The sequence below is a fragment of the Megalobrama amblycephala genome, linkage group LG14 (genome assembly GCF_018812025.1).
Source record: "Megalobrama amblycephala isolate DHTTF-2021 linkage group LG14, ASM1881202v1, whole genome shotgun sequence".
NCBI classification, from domain to species: Eukaryota; Metazoa; Chordata; class Actinopteri; order Cypriniformes; family Xenocyprididae; genus Megalobrama; species Megalobrama amblycephala.
Genome location: NC_063057.1, coordinates 24672560 through 24693110, shown reverse-complemented (window position 1 = coordinate 24693110; position 20551 = coordinate 24672560). Strand labels below are relative to the sequence as shown.

The window sequence follows — 20551 nt, the reverse complement described above, 5'->3', positions numbered from 1 at the left end:
AGAAAAACAAAGTGCCACAGGTGTTTGTTTTATTTACATTTTTATGTTCTGCCATTAAATAAAATGTACACTGACCTGAAACCTTCAGATGCAGAATTCTGGACGCAACTTTATAAATGTTAATGTTTCTTCAGCAGTCCCTAACAGACCACACAATTTAAAACAGATTCAAAGAGCGTTAGTAACTGTAGAGGAATGGGGGGATTCATGGGGCTTTAAAATCTCTGCTTCTAAGACTAAATATATGGTATTTGTTTTTAAAAGAAAGTTTCCTAATCTAGGGCTGTGTATGTATGGGTCTCCACTGGAGAAGGTGAAGGTTTTTAAATGTTTAGGCATTTGGTTTGAAGAGCACATGACTTGGGCTGTGCATGTGGGTAAAATTGTGTTAAAGTGTGAAAGTTTTGAATGTTATGAGAGGTCTGGCTGGAAAATGGCTGCTCACTGAAATGGGAGAAATGCCCTTATGGTTAAAGCACATTAACTTAGGGTTACAGTACTGGGCAAAACTCAGCGGGTGAAATCATACCTTCACAGCAAGATCTGTTACAAGAGTTTACTGGAGATAATAAATACAATATATTTGTTGTCAAAGTAAATCAGAGAGCTAGGAAGATGTTTATGGAACAGGGAGGTATTGTAGAGCATGCAGGATGGTTACCTGTGCCCTATCGGATGATGCCTGAACTGAATATTGAGCTTGCTTTCCTTCAGGAAAAAGATAAGTGGGAGGTTACACCAGAAATAGTGGAATATCTTCATTGAATCAGTGAGATGATTGTTTTTACAGATGGATCTAGAGATCCAGTTAGTGGGAGAGCAGGATTTGGGGTGTATGTGGAGCAGCTAGGGTTGAAGATTGGACGGCACATTTCTAATGGAAGCTCTGTTCACTACTGAATTAATGTCAATTCTATGGGCTCTGTGGTGGATTGAGGAAGTCAGACCTAGAGAAGTCATTATCTGCTCTGATTCTGCTGATGCTCTACAACATTTAAGAGCAGGAAGATCTAAAGCTCGTCCTGATATTGTAAATGACATCTTGAATGTGATTTTTAGGATTAGGTTTGATTGCGATATCAGTTTTATCTGGATTCCCGGGCATGACAGGGTGAGGGGGAATGAGCAGGTGGATAACATTGAGCTTAGGAATAGAAGGAGAAGTTCATGTGTTATTGGGAGAGTGGAAATGAGAGAAAGAATTAAAGAGGACTTAATAAAAGAATGGCAAATTGGGTGGGAAAAGGAAATTAGGGGTACACACTACTTTTCTTTAAACCTGACATTAAGAAAAGATGTTTCTGTACTTTGATATCCCGCAGGAATTCAGTGAAACTGTGTGGATTGAGGTTGGAGCACTGTGGGTTAAAGTACTCTTTATGTATAGCAGGAAAACATGTTTCTGGACTATGGGAATGTGGGAGTCTGGAAAAGGTGTGTTTTCCTGGAATGTAGAAAATATAGGGTAGAAAGAAATATATTATTTGTTAAACTAGCAGGACTTGGAGTTGAGGCTTTTTCTGTTTTTATCTTTGTTTGGACACAGTAATAAGCATAAACTGATCACTGAGGAAGTTCTTCAGTTCTTCATGACACAGGACTGTGTGTGAGAATTTAGTTTAAATGTTGACCTGAGGAGGGCAGTAATACTCTTAGCAGTGTCTACACTGCCGGAATCCTACAAGAAGAAGAAGAAATAATGTTTGTTTCGGTTTCGTTTTGACCCGATCTTGAAGTGTCGGTGCTGAACGAACATCAGTGAGTTTGACGGTAAGTTCAGTTATCAGCTTTATTTAATATCGTGTCATGTTGTTATATGATGTTGTTCTGTGTGTTTATATGATCGTGACACACTCTTGTTCACTGACAACAACAAAAACTGACGAACATAAAATGGCGTCAGGAATTATACGGGATCTGCGACTTCACTTTTCTAATCTTTATCCAGATTATATCAAAACCGTGAAGATATTTCCACTGAAGCTATATTTAGTAGATGTAACTTGACCTGTGAAACATTTTCTTGTCTTCTGATAATTATAATGTTGTATAGGGAACAATTCCCTTGTCAAAAAATCCTAAAGGATTCCAATAAGAAATCTGTACAGGATTCCAATAAGAATTTCTATCATATTTTGGAACCAATCCTATAGGATTCCATTAGGAACTATCTTATAGGATATTTATGTCTTGTCCTAAAATATTCCTAATGGATTCCTATAGGATTCTGTGGGAATTGTCTTATAAGACAATAAATAAATATCCTGTAGGATAATTTCTACAGGATTTTAATAGGATCCAAATGGGCCCCTATTCCTATTCAGGACTATATGTAATTTTGTATTTATTTATTTATTTTTTAATCTTCTGTATCCTTAACTAACCAATGGTAGTTTTTGATTGTGTTTTACGGTTTACTTAAACACCTCAATGTAGACACTTTTCATTGTTCAATGCCTGTTGCATAACCTGCAGTCACATTATAAATGTCAGACGTGATTTGAAATGAGACAAATCAACAAATTCATGTTTTATTTTCATTTTTTATTTCAATTAATTTAGTCTTCTTTCATAACTTGAATTATATTGAATGTATTACCTTTTTTTACTGTCTAGATTATATTCATGACAGGCTTCATTACAGACAAAAACAAACAAACAAAAATGTTTAATGTTCAAATACAATGTTCCAGAAATCAGTCTGGTTTACACACACTGACACAATCACTGTGGTGCCTTTTTGCCAACTTGCATTCGTCTGCGCATTGCTAGGAGAATGCTTAATTATATTTGCTTCAACATTGAATTTATTTTTGATGTAGCCTGTAAGAGAGAAATAAACAGAACGCAAGTTTACAAAACATTACAATTATTGAGGAATGGTATTTGCCATATATGTACACAACAAAACTCCTCAAGGCTGAGCCTAAAACTAGTTCTTGTTTTCTATTACAAAGGTGTTTGTATGATATATATACAGGGGTTAAATTGCGCCGGGGCCGTCCGGGGCTGAGCCCCGGCACATGGGCTTAGGGCTTGTCATACGCTTGTCCGGGACTGCGGGACAAGTGGATTTTTTGATGTGAAAAATAATTTTACTTGCCTGACCAGATAAGTAGCTTGATTAAAATGTCAAAAACAACCATAACGCGAGAATGATTTATTTAGCTTAAGTGGCGATTGAGAGTGGATATTAATATATGTAATGTAAGTTACATTGGCGGTGATATTGCGCTGTTGAGACTCACGTAACCTCTTGAGGAGAATTCAAAACAAATGAGCTCTGCTCACACAAAGAAACTCAGTTATCATGTTGCAATAAAAATTTCATATGTGGGGTTTTTATAGCTATTTACGACATATGATCACATATCACCTCGGTTGAAATTGACACTAATTTTATACAACAGTTCAATAAACAAGTAGATAATATTAATGACTTACATTTTGGGAGCAATATTGCCTGTTTTTTGTTCTATTGTAGCGGCGAAAATAGTTCCAAACAAAGCAGAACCAGCGCATCTCTCAGCTACTCTCAGCCGTTTTGAATGATTCAGCGTTCTGAACGAATCGGTTGAGTGAAGATTCAATGTCCCAATCATATACAACTGCTTCATTATTGATTCAGCCTTTTGAATGAATCATTTGAATAAATGAATCAGTGGCTCACTCATTAAGACGGTCACTTGCCGCCATCTACTGGTGGTTTAATTTCATGTTTAAAAGTATAAATTTCCCACCAACATTTCTTATTTGCATATTCAAAAATATTTAAAGAATTTTATATCATTATTGAATTCAGTTGTACTTTTTCAATGTAAATTATTTAATTTGGTAACAGCCCTATAGTGTCTTACTATTTTAATTTATCAAATGTAAGAATTTGAAATAAAAGATTAAACATAAATGTAATTAGATTGTGGGGGAATGCCCTTAATAAAATACCCCCAGGGTAAATAACATAAATATGCAGATTTAAATATGTCACTGCTGATAAAACAGTGATGAGAATGTTGCTTGTTTCAGAATAAATTATATTTACAACACACAAAAAAAATCCTATTTTTTTCCAGGCAAGCTACTTTTTTACTCTGACAAGTAAATGACCATTTTAGTTGTCCAAGGGACAAGCATAAAACAAGGCTTAATGTCAAGCACTGTATTTTGTATTTAGATTCTCTCCTTTAATGGTAGCATCACTCTTATATTTGATACTGACACAAAGCACAGGCCTACAGAAAGATTTTATTGTCATCAGATGTAGATTTGCACACTACCAGCATCTATAGAATGATTTTGATCAGCATTTTAGTGTTCACTGCAACTCATTATACTTTAGTTTGTCAATTGATATGATTTTGTAGTCTTCGCATACACATGCACCCCTGAAACCAGAGCCCCCCCACGTAAAAAAATCCCAATTTAACGCCTGTAATATTATATTTATATATATAATTTATATATATATATATATATATATATATATATATATATATATATATATATATATATATATATATATATATAATATCATGAAACCGCCATAATCTTTAAAAAGAAAAAAAGAAAGAAAAAAAGTAATACAGATTTTTGCTCAAACTGTCCAGCATTAATTGAATATTTACACTATATACAAAATCAGGACAGAAGTGGATGAAAATGAACAAAAGTGCAAATGGCAATGTGTCTCCCAACTCCCAGTGATCGGATCGACCAAATCATGTGTAAACAGGGTCATAATTACAATCTTACATACACATTAAACACTTTTACATACCAGAGGAGTTTTCCATCGTAATGAAACTCAAACATGATAACTTTGAGGGCATCATGATGATATATTCTTCACTGCTCGAGTCTCCTCAGCAGAAAATCCCCTTTATCAAACTCAGTACAGCTGAACACCTCTCCCTACATAACAACAGAGAAGAAAAATCATCACTGTAAATAACATCAACCTGAGAAAGCTTTATTAAACAAATTAATTTCACTTTAACTTACAGCTATCAAACCATTTAACTAACCTTTAAAAGCATTGATGCATCTGTCTTCTGAAGTGATATCTGTATGTATCCTCCAATGGCTTGGGCTTTCAGACATTATTTGATGTGTCTGCTGTCATATAAAAAAAAAAAACCCTCAATAAGTTTAAATTTGCCATTATTCAGCAAGTTTGTTTTCAGTATAAATGTTAAGACTGACAGTTCTATTGGTACGGAGTGTATTAACAAGTTAACAAGAACACATCTTGAACTCTTTAGTTGCTTAATCTCTTTAAACCAAGCTAATAGTAGTAATATTTAACAGAACCCACACGAAAAAAATAATATAATTATTTTTAGTAAATACTCTAGTGTTTTTTAAACATATGGTAAAGTTACTACAGTAACTTGAACGAATTTGTTGTGGTAATTCTATAGAGGATTTAGTAAATCTACTATAGTAATATAAGCAAATTACTTTACCCAATACTGTACTAAGTTTTTACAACTATAGGGTTCAATACACCACAGTTTACTGTAGTAAAAACGTCTCGGTTACGTATGTAACCCTCGTTCCCTGAAGGAGGGAACGGAGACGTACGTCAGTAGTGACCGACGAATTGGGATATCGCTTAGAGAGCCCTATCATCTTCGTGTAAACTAAAACAAGCCAATGGAATTGGCGTGCGATATTTGCATAATGCGCACCGCCCCGACAGGTGTATATAAATAGGAAGCGGATGCAATCGCACTCTGTTTTTCGCTGAGGAGACAACTGGTGTCCGCACTACAGCGAGGGTACAGAAACTGTGGCGACGGGACGTACGTCTCCGTTCCCTCCTTCAGGGAACGAGGGTTACATACGTAACCGAGACGTTCCCTTTCAGTCGGTCACGTTCGACGTACGTCAGTAGTGACCGACGAATTGGGATCCCAACTAAAACGCCACAGTTACGAAACCCCTTCCAGTGCCCAGCGCAAGCTCAGCCGCCCATAGCACCGGCTGACGGTGAAGGGGGCGAGCTTACACCGAGAGAGTCTACTGCTGTCTAACCACTACCCACTAAGTAAACTAGACACACTGGGGAAGCGAACCCGAAGGGACGCTGCGGAGACCACTACCTACCCAATGGGGGAGGAGTTTACGTGGGAATACACATATGGACTGGCCCGGGGGGCAGTACGCATATGGAGTCCCTGGGATGGCTCCACCTGGTTAGGGGAGACTCATCTGACAGGTGACAGCAGAGCTGGCTCTGCTAAGGGAAAGACACGGACTCGGCCCGTAGGGAGTTTTAAACCGTGGAAAATACACATATGGGACCGCTCACGTAGAGGGGTCACGACATATGGGCCCCAGCCAACAGACAGCGTCAGCGACGGATGTAGGCCTGGCATCAGACACTCCGCAATGTCCGAGCCGAAGGGGGAGGCGGAGGAGCTCGACAGGGTTCGCCAAGCGGGGAACACGACTGGAGAGAAGTATGCACGTATCCGGCCAGTGGCGGGAATGGCATTGCAAGCCGACACTTAGAGTGGGTACAACACGTCTACCGACTAGTGGATGCGAGTACACGTGAAGATACCGGCTCTACACGTAGGCTATAAAACCTAGCGAACGTGTTGGGTGTCGCCCAGCCCGCAGCTCTACAAATATCTGTCAGCGAGGCGCCATGAGCCAGCGCCCAGGAAGAGGCCACCCCTCTGGTGGAGTGGGCTCTCAACCCGAGCGGGCAAGGCACGCCCTGGGATTCATACGCCAAGGCGATGGCATCCACTATCCAGTGGGCCATCCTCTGCTTGGAGACAGCCTTTCCCTTCTGCTGGCCTCCGTAACAGATGAAGAGCTGATCTGAGGTCCTGAAGCTTCGCGTTCTATCCACGTAAACGCGCAGAGCGCGGACGGGACAGAGCAAAGCTAGGGCTGGGTCTGCCTCCTCCGAGGGCAGCGCTTGCAGGTTCACTACCTGATCTCTGAAGGGAGTGGTAGGAACCTTGGGCACGTATCCAGGCCGGGGTCTCAGGATGACGTGAGAATCACCGGGCCCGAATTCTAGGCACGTTTCGTCGACCGAAAATGCATGCAGATCCCCTACCCTCTTCAGGGAAGCCAATGCAACCAGAAGAACCGTCTTAAGAGACATTAGTTTCAGGTCGACTGATTGCAAAGGCTCAAAGGGATGACCCCGGAGAGCTGTGAGAACCAGGGTCAAATCCCAAGAGGGTACGGAGGAAGGGCGAGGAGGATTTAATCTCCTCGCTCCCCTCAGGAATCTGACGATCAGATCGTGTTTCCCCAGGGACTTACCCTCAACTGCGTGGTGATGTGCGGCGATAGCGGCAACATACACCTTCAGGGTGGAGGGAGACAGCCTTCGCTCCAACCCTTCTTGCAGGAAGGAAAGCACGGATCCGACCGAACATGATCGGGGGTCCTCTCGGCGAGAGGCGCACCATTCGACGAACAGGTTCCACTTCAACGCATAGAGACTCCTAGTGGAAGGAGCTCTAGCGGAAGTGATGGTGTCTACGACCGCTTGCGGGAGATCACTCAGAACCTCCGCATCCCGTCCAGGGACCACACGTGGAGGTTCCATAGATCGGGACGCGGGTGCCACAGGGTGCCCCGTCTCTGAGTCAGGAGGTCCTTCCTCAGAGGAATCGGCCAGGGAGGGGCTGTCGCGAGGAGAATGAGGTCTGAGAACCAGGTCCGAGTGGGCCAATACGGAGCCACTAACAGAACCTGCTCCCCGTCCTCCCTGACCTTGCACAGGAGTTGTGCGAGAAGGCTCACTGGGGGAAACGCATATTTGCGCAGACCCGGGGGCCAGCTGTGTGCCAGGGCATCCGTGCCGAGCGTGCCGCCGGTCAGGGAATAAAACCACTGGCAGTGGGCAGTTTCCGGGGAGGCAAACAGGTCTACCTGGGCCTCGCCGAAACGCTGCCAAATCAGCTGGACCGCCTGGGGGTGGAGCCGCCACTCGCCCGCAAGTGGAGGCTGCCGTGACAGCTCGTCGGCTGCACGGTTGAGCACACCTGGGACATGAGTGGCCCGAAGGGACCTCAGATACTTCTGACTCCACAACAAGAGATGGCGGGCGAGTTGCGACATGCGACGGGAGCGTAGACCACCTTGACGGTTGATGTACGCAACGGCCGCAGTGCTGTCTGAGCGGACTAGAACGTGCTTGCCTGACAACAGCTTCTTGAAGCGGGCCAGCGCAAGACGTACCGCTAGCAACTCGAGGCAATTGATATGCCAATGCAGCTGAGGCCCCGTCCAAAGACCTGCCACTGCATGCCCGTTGTACGTGGCCCCCCATCCCGTGGCAGAGGCATCTGTGGAGACCACAGCGTGCCTGGACACTTGTTCGAGGGGTACTCCGGCCCGCAGGAACGAAGGGTCCGACCACCGGACAAGGGTGCGACGGCAGCTCGGTGTCACGGGGACACGGAGCGTGCCGCACTGCCACGCCCATCTCGGGACCCGGCCGCGGAGCCAGTGTTGAAGCGGTCTCATATGAAGCAATCCGAGCGGCGTGACCGCGGCTGCAGATGCCATATGCCCCAGGAGCCTCTGAAAATCTTTCAGTGGAACCGCTGTCCTGCGCTTGAGCGAACTCAGGCAGTTCAACACCGACTGGACGCGCGCCTCGGTGAGACGCGCAGTCCGTGCAACCGAGTCTAGCTCGAGACCGAGATAAGAGATCCTCTGCCCGGGGGCGAGTTTGCTCTTGTCCCAGTTGACCCGAAGACCCAACCGGCTGAGGTGAGCTAAAACCATGTCCCTGTGTTCGCACAACTGCTCTCGCGAGCTGGCCAGGATCAGCCAGTCGTCGAGATAGTTGAGAATACGAACGCCCTGTTCCTTGAGGGGAACAATGGCCGCCTCCGCAACCTTCGTAAAGACGCGGGGTGACAGGGCCAGCCCGAAGGGTAGGACTTTGTACTGATATGCCCGACCCTCGAACGCAAACCGGAGGAAGGGTCTGTGTCGAGGCAGAATCGAGACATGAAAGTACGCGTCCTTCAGGTCTATTGCTGCAAACCAATCCCGGGGACGGACGCATTCGAAAATGCGTTTCTGCGTGAGCATCTTGAACGGCATCTTGTGAAGATACCGGTTCAGGACGCGCAGATCCAGGATTGGCCGTAGCCCACCGCCCTTTTTTGGTACAATGAAGTAGGGGCTGTAAAACCCCGACTTCATATCGGCTGGAGGGACCGGCTCGATTGCATCCTTCGCCAGGAGGACAGCAATCTCCGCCCGGAGAACAGGTGCACTGTCCAACGACACCTGAGTGAAGTGGACACCCCTGAAGACCGGGGGACGCCGGGCGAACTGAATCGCATAGCCGAGTCTGATAGTGCGAATGAGCCAGCGGGACGGGCTGGGAAGCGTGCTCCACGCCTCCAGACTCCGAACCAGCGGGACCAAAGGCACCACAGACGCACCGGGGGTGGGGCAGCAAGGCAGAGAGGGACCCGACTCGGGCGGCTTGGAAGCGGCCGCGAGTGGGGTCGGACTCTGCGAGGCAGCAGTGTGCATGGGAGACGGCGCACGGGACGCGGTCTGCGCCATCACACTGCCGCCTGCTGGCGAATGGGGAGGGTGCTGCCAGCGGCGAGGCGGGGCCTGGCACACTGGCAGACACACCTTGTTGTGACCTGGAGTTTGAGGAAACTGCTCTTTTTGTGGCAAAGTGGGTACCGCTGGACTCCGGAGAGCCAGCGGCGGTAGATGGACAGACGCCACAAAATCCCCCCGGCCCTCCTCCGGGGGTGGGAGAGCAGATGGAATACTCTCCCGAAGGGCAGGAACCTTCCGCTCCAGGTCGCCCGTCTCAGGGCCGAGTTTTCCCCGACCGCTTGCCACCTGGCTTGGCAGAGACGGGCTGGGCACCACGTCCGCGACCGGCACCCTGCTGTTTGGCTGGTGTAGGCTGCTGCTTTGCCGACTTAGCAGGGGCGGAGGAAGACGCAGGCGGGCGCCCTCGGCGACGAGCGGGCTGAGGCTGAGCCACGGGCGGCTGGGTGGAGGCAGCAGCGGACCGCCGTGGCATGACATGTCTGATAGCCTCAGCCTGCTTCTGTGCAGCGGAGAACTGTTGGGCACAGCTCTCCACCGCGTCGCCGAAAAGGCCGACCGGAGACACGGGGGAATCCAGGAACCGATGTTTGTCGGTCTCCCTCATGTCTGCCAAGGTCAGCCAGAGGTGGCGTTGCTGGACTACCAGAGTAGACATCGCCTGGCCAACAGAACGCGCTGTCACCTTCGTTGCCCGGAGGGCAAGGTCAGTGGCAGCGCGCAGCTCCCCAAGCAGCTGTTGGTCAGGACCTTCCTGGGGCATCTGCGACAGCGCTTTTGCCTGATAGACCTGCAAAAGGGCCATCGCGTGCAGGGCAGAGGCAGCCTGCCCACAGGCACTGTAAGCTTTCTCAGTCAGACCGGCTGAGAAATCACAGGCCTGGGACGGGAGACGCGGCTCACCGCGCCCGCCAGCGGCCGTTGGACACAACTGCATCGCAACAGACCGCTCGACTGGCGGGAGCTTCGCGTACCCCCTGGCTTCCCCGCCGTCCAGGGAGGTGAAGGCGGACGAGGGACCAGGCCCTGTACGAGCCCCATACGGAGCTTGCCAAGACCTGGTCACCTCATCGTGTACTTCCGGGAAGAAAGGCATTGGGGCGGGACGCTGGATTTGACCAGCGCGACCCCCCCCCAAGTACCAATCGTCCAACCGAGATGGGCCGGGACAGGGTGGAGGGTTCCACCCAAGCCCGACGCACAAGGCGGCCCGGGAGAGCACAGCCGCGAGCTCGGGATCCGATTCGGGCAACACTACCGTCCCGGGCGGCAGCGCGTCCGGATCTTCCCCCGAGGACTCAGGCTCACCTTCCGACGCAGCGGTCGACATCCGATCCGCCGCCAGCACACCAAAGGTAACGGCTGGACAGTCCGTAGAGGGCCCAGCGGAAACCAACGGTGGCACGATGGGTTGCGGTGCTGATGAGGCGGCAGGGGCCCGAGGAGCGTTTCCGCTCGGCGGGAAAGCCCTGACCGGAATCCTCAGGTCGCCCTCTCTATACAGCGCCGTACCGTCATTCCGGTTCCGGGGGCCGGAAAAAACGGTCGTACGCGGCATAGGAGAGGGGACCCCCGCTTCCTGAGACTTCAGGAAGGAGAGCCTCGACCTCAGCACCGCGATGGTCATGTTCCCGCAATGGGAACATGAACCATCCACAAAAGCTGCTTCAGCGTGCAGAATGCCCAAACACGAGATGCAACGATTGTGCCCATCAGCAGGGACCAGGGAACGACCGCATCCATTAACGCACAGACGAAATGACATACTGTCAGGGTTCGTCTGTAAAGCTCTTTTAGAAGGGGAAGTCAACTCACTCGTGCTGAAGCACCCAGGGAGCGACGCGATGTGTCAGGTACACCACTCCCCGACACACCGAGGAACCGGCCCAAATCGCTCACACACACACTCTTTGTGTTGCTGTGAAAACAGCAGTTTTAGAGCTTATAGCTCAGCTCCTCGGACACTCGCGACCTCGCTGAACGTGCCCTCTTCACCAGCACTAAAAGCTCGCTGTGATCCTCTTCTGTTTTTTGTTTTAGAATAAATAACAAACGAAGAAAAGAGTCTTCTAAATAGGACACCAGAGAATGGCTCCGAAGCGAAAGACAGAGTGCGATTGCATCCGCTTCCTATTTATATACACCTGTCGGGGCGGTGCGCATTATGCAAATATCGCACGCCAATTCCATTGGCTTGTTTTAGTTTACACGAAGATGATAGGGCTCTCTAAGCGATATCCCAATTCGTCGGTCACTACTGACGTACGTCGAACGTGACCGACTGAAAGGGAACTAAATTACATGAGGAGCCACGACTATTGATTAAATATCCATGAATACATTTTTAACTGGTTAAATTCTTCATTCAGAATCAATGAAAGATCAATCATTAACGTCCTTTTTTTTGTTTTGTTTTGTTTTCCGTCCTCATGACCCGGTTTCATCGGCTTGTTTGCTATCAAATCACCTTACTGGCTACAAAAATGCAGATAAAAGGTTTGGATATGAATTAAAATTGTACTCAGTACTCAACTATGATTTTAAAAGTATCTTAGTAGATTACATGGATTAATGAATATTACAAGTAAAAGTACAGGCTTGAAAATCTACTCATAAAAGTACAAGTACCCCAAAAAACTACTTAATTACAGTAATCTGAGTATTTGTAATTAATGACTTCCACCTCTGATACCAGAAACCACTCCCCAAGCGGGTCTTGAATCTGGGTATCCGGCGTGGTAGATGGATGTGCAAACTGACCAAAAGCCAATTGGGTAGCAAAATGGGTCCTATGAGGCATCTGTTATGACAGAGACACCGGAGGCAGAGATAAAAGCAGTTTGGGTGTTTATTTAAACAATCAGCAGAGCAAACGGTAAGAGAATGGTGAGTATGATGATCTTGAAGATGAATGAGAGGTAATACTGTCCTTTTCTTTGTGTTGCAGATGATGATGGAAGGAGACGCTGGAGATGGCAGACAGGAACACTCACACACACAGGCAGGTAGGAACACGAGGAGATCTGGAGACGATGGAGACGATGGAGACGAAGGAGATGATGAAGACAGGTAACTATCGCTTTGGGAGTCCTTGAGGTAAGTATACAACAGGTTGTATCACAAATGAGACCGGACAGCGAGTGTGTGTGAGTGTGGGGTTTAAATGCTGGAGCTGATGACTGTGGTGATGAACTTCAGGTGGCGGTGATTAGTATGCTGGTGATTGAGTGCGTGGGTAAGGGAGTGAGGTGGAACCTGACGTGTCTGTGACAGTACCCCCCCTCCCACGGCCCGCTCCTGAGGGCCGAGGACCCCGACGTCGTGGTGGTCGTCCTCGAGGTCGTGGGGCAGGTCTGTCTGGGTGGTTGGTGTGGAAAGTCTGTAACAGATTAGGATCAAGGATATCATTCTTGGGAACCCATGAGCGTTCTTCAGGGCCATAACCTTCCCAATCTACCAGATATTCCAAGAGACCACCACGGCGCCGGGAGTCCAGGATTTCTCGAACAACGTAGGCAGTCCCATCGTCCAGGATGAGTGGAAGGGGGGGCTCGACGGCTGCCACGTCAGGTTCTGTGGAAGGAAGAACAGGAGGGTGGTGAGGTTTTAACAGTGAGACATGGAAGGTGGGATGAATTCTCTTATACTGTGCAGGCAGTTGTAACCGGTAAGTGACGGGGTTGATCTGTCGAAGGATGGTGAACGGGCCAATGAAGCGGGGACTCAGCTTCTTGCAGGGCAGGTGCATCCTGATGTCTCTGGTGGACAGCCAGACCTTCTGCCCCGGTTGGTAGGTTGGAGCGTGGGAGCGCCGAAGGTCGGCTGTCATCTTGCGCCTGCGCAGGGCTCTCTGCAGCTGGTGGTGAGCTGAGTCCCATACCCTCTCGCTCTCCCGGAACCAGTAGTCGACAGCTGGAACGTTGGAGGGTTCCCCGTCCCAGCGGAACAGTGGGGGTTGGAAGCCGAGTACGCATTGGAAAGGTGTTAATCCAGTTGTGGCCTGACGGAGGGAGTTCTGGGCGTCCTCGGCCCAACCCAGGTACTGGTTCCAGGAGTCCTGGTGGCCGTGACAGAAGGTACGCAGGAAGCGGCCGATCTCTTGGATCTTCCGTTCCGTCTGCCCGTTCGACTGAGGATGGTATCCAGACGATAGGCTGATGGTCACACCCAGGAGGGAGAAGAAAGCCTTCCAGACTCGGGAGATAAATTGAGGTCCTCTGTCAGAGACTATGTCCTCGGGGATTCCATAATGACGGAAGACATGGTTGAACATTAATTCGGCTGTAGTCATGGCGGTAGGTAGACCTTCCAGGGGAATCAGTCGGCAGGCTTTGGAGAAACGGTCTACGACGACTAGAATGCATGTGTGACCATCAGACTCGGGGAGATCGGTGACGAAGTCCACTCCCAGGTGTGACCAGGGTCTCTCAGGAACGGGCAGAGGATTGAGCTTGCCGGTGGGAAGATGGCGTGAGCTCTTGGAGATGGCGCACTCCCTGCAGCCCTGCACGTACCTTCTGACGTCGTTGGCCATGTTTGGCCACCAGAAGCACTGTTTGAGCAGCGAGAGGGTCTCATTGACCCCCGGGGGACCAGTGCCAAGTGAAGAGTGAACGGAGTGCAGAAGTGGAGTGTGTCGTGTCCGGGTGATGTAACGCAAGCCCTGGGGACAACCCGGCGGAGTGCGTGAGGAGGCATTGGAGGAGGGTAGGGTCTCTTCCGACCACTCCATGGGGCTCATGAAGATAGACTCAGGCAGGATGGTTTCGGGGTCTTCATTCTTTTCCTCGGGTGCATGGAGACGTGAGAGAGCGTCAGCTTTGAGATTCTTGGAACCTGGGCGGTATGAGATGGAGAAGTTGAATCTTGAAAAGAACATTTCCCATCGGGCTTGGCGAGGCTTGAGTCGTTTGGCAGCTTTTAGATACTCGAGGTTCTTGTGGTCGGTGAGTACTTGGAACGGATGGTTAGCTCCCTCCAACCAATGCCTCCACTCCTCAAGGGCGAGCTTGACAGCCAGGAGTTCACGGTCCCCGATGTCGTAATTCACCTCCGCCGGGTTGAGCTTGCGGGAGAAGAAGGCACATGGATGGAGCCTACTTGGATTCCCCTGCTGCTGTGATAGGACCGCTCCCACTCCGGTGGTGGAGGCGTCCACCTCCACGACGAATGGCAGGTCTGGATTGAAGTGGACGAGGAGGGGAGCGGTGGTGAAGGCTTTCTTGAGGTTTTCAAAAGCTTCGGTGGCAGGTTGGGACCAGGACAGAGACTTGGGCTGTTTACGGAGCAGGTTGGTGAGTGGACTGACAATGGTGCTGTAGTTCTTGATGAAGCGACGGTAAAAGTTGGAGAAACCGAGGAAACGTTGGAGTTCTTTTATGGTGCTTGGAGTTGGCCAGTTCTGGATGGCGGAAACCTTCCCCTCGTCCATCCGGATGCCACTGTGATCAATCACGTACCCCAGGAAGTGGACAGAGGGCTGATGGAATGAGCACTTCTCTGCTTTCAGGAATAGATGGAACTGCCGTAAGCGTTGGAGGACCTCCGCAACGTGGTGGCGATGTTCGGCCAAGCTCCGGGAGTAAATGAGGATGTCATCAATATACACCAGAACGAACTTGTGGAGAAACTCCCGGAGCACCTCATGAATGAAATCCTGGAATACGGAGGGGGCGTTGACCAGGCCATATGGCATCACAAGGTATTCATAGTGGCCGGTGGGCGTGACGAAGGCGGTCTTCCACTCGTCCCCCTCGCGTATCCGGATGAGGTTATACGTGCTGCGGAGGTCCAGCTTGGTGAACACAGTGGCACCGCGGAGATGTTCCAGGGCCGCTGGGACGAGGGGAAGTGAGTACCTGAATTTCACAGTGATCTTGTTCAAGGAGCGATAATCGATGCAAGGCCGCAAGCCTCCGTCCTTCTTGGCCACGAAGAAGAAGCTTGAAGCAGCAGGGGAAGTAGACGGGCGGATGTATCCTTGGTTAAGGGCCTCTTTGATATATTCCTCCATGGCCTTCTCCTCCGGTACAGATAGGGGGTAGATGCGTCCCCTAGGCACTGGCTCACCCGGTAACAGATCGATGGCACAGTCCCATGGCCGGTGTGGAGGAAGCTTGGAGGCGCGTTGAGGGCAGAAGACGTCACTGAAGGGGGCGTAGTCGGGTGGAATATCGACGGAGCGCTTTTCCACAGGACTTTCGATGGACGTGGCATTCATGGAGATATTCTTGGAGAGAGGAGATCTTGGAACAGGAAGTTCTGGGAAACAGCTGGGGAAGCAGTGGTCGCCCCACTTCAGGACTTCGCCCGTGCGCCAGGAGATGGTGGGGCTGTGTTGTTCCAACCACGGGCGCCCTAGAACCACGTCAGCGGTGGACTCCTCCAGAACCAGCAGATGGATGTTCTCCGTGTGAAAGATACCCACTTGCAGTTGAAGAGGTCCAGTGACCCGACGGATCATCTTACGGCTCAGGGGTTTGCCCGTGATGGAGTGGACCTGGTAGTTAATCGGAGAAGGCGAGGTCTTGAGCCTGAGGTGTCGACAGAGGGCGCCGGAGATGAAGTTTCCTGCTGACCCTGAATCGAGGAGCGCCACCACTGGAACGGAAGCATTAGCAGCAGTAAGGTTTACTATAGTAGTGAGTGGTTTCATTTTTTGGATAGAGGGAATGATAGCACTCACCACGGGCCGAGGAGGACGGGTTGGGCATGTGGAGATTACATGCCCAGGGGATCCACAATATAAACATAGATTCAGGGTCAGCCTTCTCTGTCTTTCTGCAGAAGATAAACAGGAGTTATCCACTTGCATGGGTTTGTTTGCTGGTTCTGGAGAGCTGACGGGTTCGGACCGACGGAGGAGAGTGGTGGTCAGTGGCTGGCCCTGGTGCTCAAGGAGACATGACTGCATACGAGAACCCACGCGGATGGCGAGTTGGATGAAGCGTTCGAGTCCTATGGAGTCCTCGTATGCAGCGAGATGCAACCGCACGTTTGGCTCCAATCCTTGTCGAAAGGTGGTGATGAGGGCTTGTTCATTCCAACCACTGGTTGCGGCTAGCGTTCTGAACTGCAAGGCATAATCGTTAACAGTTTTGTTTCCTTGTTTAAGGTTGTACAATTTCTCACCAGTAGAAGAGTCGGCCAAGGGCTTCCCGAAGACTTCTCTGAAGTGGGAGACGAATGCAGGATAAGATTTAACAACAGAGCCTTTTTGAGTCCAGAGGGAATCCGCCCATTGAAGGGCCTTACCTTGAAGTTGGGAAATTATGAACGCAATTTTAGCCGTGTCGGTGGGGTAGAGGTGCGGCTGCATCTCCAGGACCAACTCACACTGAAGAAGGAATCCGCTGCAGTCCTCCGCCGATCCAGAGTAGGGCGCCGGTTTGGCCATGGGACTGGCGGTGAACACAGGAGAAGCAGCAGTGGCAGTGGATGCGGAAGCGGCAGCGGCGGTGGGTGCTGGTGACGGTGACGGTGGTTGTGGAGTGAGTGCTCGGCGTAATACGTCCACGAGCTCTTGAAATGGATCATTGTAGCTCATGCTGATGAGTAGCTGTTATGGTCCGGTCTTCTGTTATGACAGAGACACCGGAGGCAGAGATAAAAGCAGTTTGGGTGTTTATTTAAACAATCAGCAGAGCAAACGGTAAGAGAATGGTGAGTATGATGATCTTGAAGATGAATGAGAGGTAATACTGTCCTTTTCTTTGTGTTGCAGATGACGATGGAAGGAGACGCTGGAGATGGCAGACAGGAACACTCACACACACAGGCAGGTAGGAACACGAGGAGATCTGGAGACGAAGGAGACGATGAAGACGATGAAGACGATGAAGACGATGAAGACGATGAAGACGATGAAGACGGGTAAGTATCGCTTTGGGAGTCCTTGAGGTAAGTATACAACAGGTTGTAGCACAAACGAGACCGGACAGTGAGTGTGTGTGAGTGTGGGGTTTAAATGCTGGAGCTGATGACTGTGGTGATGAACTTCAGGTGGCGGTGATTAGTATGCTGGTGATTGAGTGCGTGGGTAAGGGAGTGAGGTGGAACCTAACGTGTCTGTGACAGCATCAGGGAGGGATTTACCCAACATTCTACAGGCAACTATATGTTATAAGCAACTTATGTTAAGTTAGCAAAATATTCATACAATATAAATATTGTAAATATTCAAATGCCAGCAGTAGCAATGCTGTCTCCTTTACACTTATCCCCATAAATCTGTCCCAATCTGGGTCACTTCACCAATGAAAGTGTTTATGTGAATGCTCCATGCACTGTCGGAAGGCTTTCTGCAGCTTTATTCTTTTACTTAAATTGAAAGGGCCTCTGTCCTTACAGGCCTACTTCTTTAACTACCTCAGCCCCTCCCTTTACCGTCTTAAGCCATAAACCATGTATATGTCAATGCATCCTGAAGATCTTCAGATAGCCTAACCAAACAGATCTACTGTAGCTTTTACAGCCAACACATCAGTCATTGTTGGTGTATGAGCTACACCTTGATAGAAACACATGCTACTCCTTGGTCCAAGGACATCTAACAACACAGAAGTGGCAGACAGATTGATGATGAGGCCTCCTGCAAGTCCTTTTTTTTTCTTTTTTTCTTTTTTCCTCTTGTCCTGTCCAGCATCGAAGCAAGCAGAATGATGCTCTGTCTGCCATGTTGTGACGAGCAGATTTTGCTTTGCCAAGAGGAGCTTGAATGATAAGGCTCCCCTTGATATCCTAAGTTAAGCTTATTTTATTTTATTTTATTTTATTTTTGATGCTTTTTTGTAGATGAGCATTACATAATATTGCTGGACCTGAACCAATCACCCAAACCCATGGCCACTTGGCCCATAAATATGCCATTCAAGACCCATATATGTGTTCCCAGATCAAACCCATGCCCACTTGGCCCATAAATATGTCATGCAAGACCCATATATGTGTTCCCAGTTCAAACCCATGCCAACTTGGCCCATAAATATATCATGCAAGACCCATATATGTTTTCCCAGTTCAAACCCATGCCCACTTGACCCATAAAAATTCTATGCAGGACCCATATGTGCATTCCCAGTTCAAACCCATGCCCACTTGACCCATAAATATGCCATTCAAGACCCATATATGTATTCCCAGTTCAAACCCATGCCCACTTGACCCATAAAAAATCTATGCAGGACCCATATGTGCATTCCCAGTTCAAACCCATGCCCACTTGGCCCATAAAATTTCTATGCAGGACCCATATGTGCATTCCCAGTTCAAACCCATGTCCACTTGGCCCATAAATATGCCATTCAAGACCCATATATGTGTTCCCAGATCAAACCCATGCCCACTTGGCCCATAAATATGTCATGCAAGACCCATATATGTGTTCCCAGTTCAAACCCATGCCCACTTGGCCCATAAAAATTCTATGCAGGACCCATATGTGCATTCCCAGTTCAAACCCATGTCCACTTGGCCCATAAATATGCCATTCAAGACCCATATATGTGTTCCCAGATCAAACCCATGCCCACTTGGCCCATAAATATGTCATGCAAGACCCATATATGTGTTCCCAGTTCAAACCCATGCCCACTTGGCCCATAAAAATTCTATGCAGGACCATATGTGCATTCCCAGTTCAAACCCATTTCCACTTGGCCCATAAATATGCCATTCAAGACCCATATATGTGTTCCCAGATCAAACCCATGCCCATTTGGCCCATGCCTGTCCCTTATGGGGCCCATGTAATCAGCTCATATGGGCTTCCTATGTGGGACTCGTACTAGAAAACCTACATGGGACCCTCTGATTTCACCCAGCCAAAGCCCATGCCCACACAGTACCCATGGAACCTGTAGTTAACCCATCTGGGCCCCACGTGTCATTGCTGGCTGGGTGTCTGTTTTATTTAATTCATGTAAAGTTACGTCTTTATTGGGGCAGGACATGACGAATTACACTACGTGACTCAATGAGTTCGTCTCAATTGTTTAGAAACAAGCTGCATAAATTAACTATATCAGGAATTTATGTCTCAGATCTCATTTGTGCATGTCTGTTATGTTAAATAAAGTTGATTAATTAAAGCAAACCAAGTAGAACATATACTTTACCTGTGCACTGAGTTGTTGTTGACTGATCTCCTCAGACGCCCGGCTGCAATGGCAGAAATCTCAAAACGGCCACAAGATGGCACCGTAAATCGGCGAATCCGATATTACAAAACCGATACCCGATTATGGAAAAATGCTTAAATATCGGGAAAAATATCGGTAAACAGATATATCGGTCGATCACTAATTATAATGTAAGCCTAATAAAAAAATGATCTCACAAGGGGATTGTTTAGGGCTCCTTGCCATGAAAAATCTTAACCTCCTGGTATATAAAATCTGGGAAATTCATAAGCAATAAACATGTAATTTTGATGGTTTAACACTGTCTGTTGTTAATATCTGACTGTACAAAAACACATTGTGGTTGTTCCAAACCATCATTGTAACTGCTCATATTATTATAAAGAATTGAACTGTCTTGCAGGAGGACAGAAATTATTTTTTAATAGAATTTCTTGGTAAAGACTGGTACAGTTAATACAGCAATGTGAAAAAAATCTCAAGTAACCTAATATCACGGTTCACAGATCCACTGTGTCATTCTGTTGTCTGTGTGAGAGTTGTGGGGTGTGTCACCTGATTGTTCTGTGTGGGCGTCGCCGCTGATTACTTATCAGCGGCAGCTGTGGCTTATCAGATCTTGCCTATTTAACGCCTTGTCTTTCGTCTCATGTTTGTCAGATCGTTGTTTGGAGTCCTGGTGTTGTCTCGTGTTACCGTGTTTCTTGTTTCCTGGAGTTGGAGTTCTCGTTGCTGTTTCCTGTCTGTTCCCCTGGATACTCGCTCTGGATTTACCTTGCTCATGTCATCTCACGGATTCTCACCACGGAGCACCATTCACTACAGACACCATCGCCCATCCA

At 48.3% G+C, this 20551-nt stretch overlaps 1 long non-coding RNA gene and 1 pseudogene across 1 annotated transcript; both read right to left on the bottom strand.

Annotated features, from left to right (window-relative positions):
• LOC125244376 overlaps positions 1-20551 on the bottom strand; it is a 326898-nt pseudogene that overhangs the window by 231163 nt on the left and 75184 nt on the right.
• LOC125246379 lies at positions 2226-5201 on the bottom strand. Its single transcript, XR_007179825.1, has 3 exons — positions 5025-5201; positions 4778-4911; positions 2226-2823 (listed from the first exon to the last, which is right to left on the bottom strand). It is a non-coding gene; the product is annotated as an uncharacterized LOC125246379 (long non-coding RNA).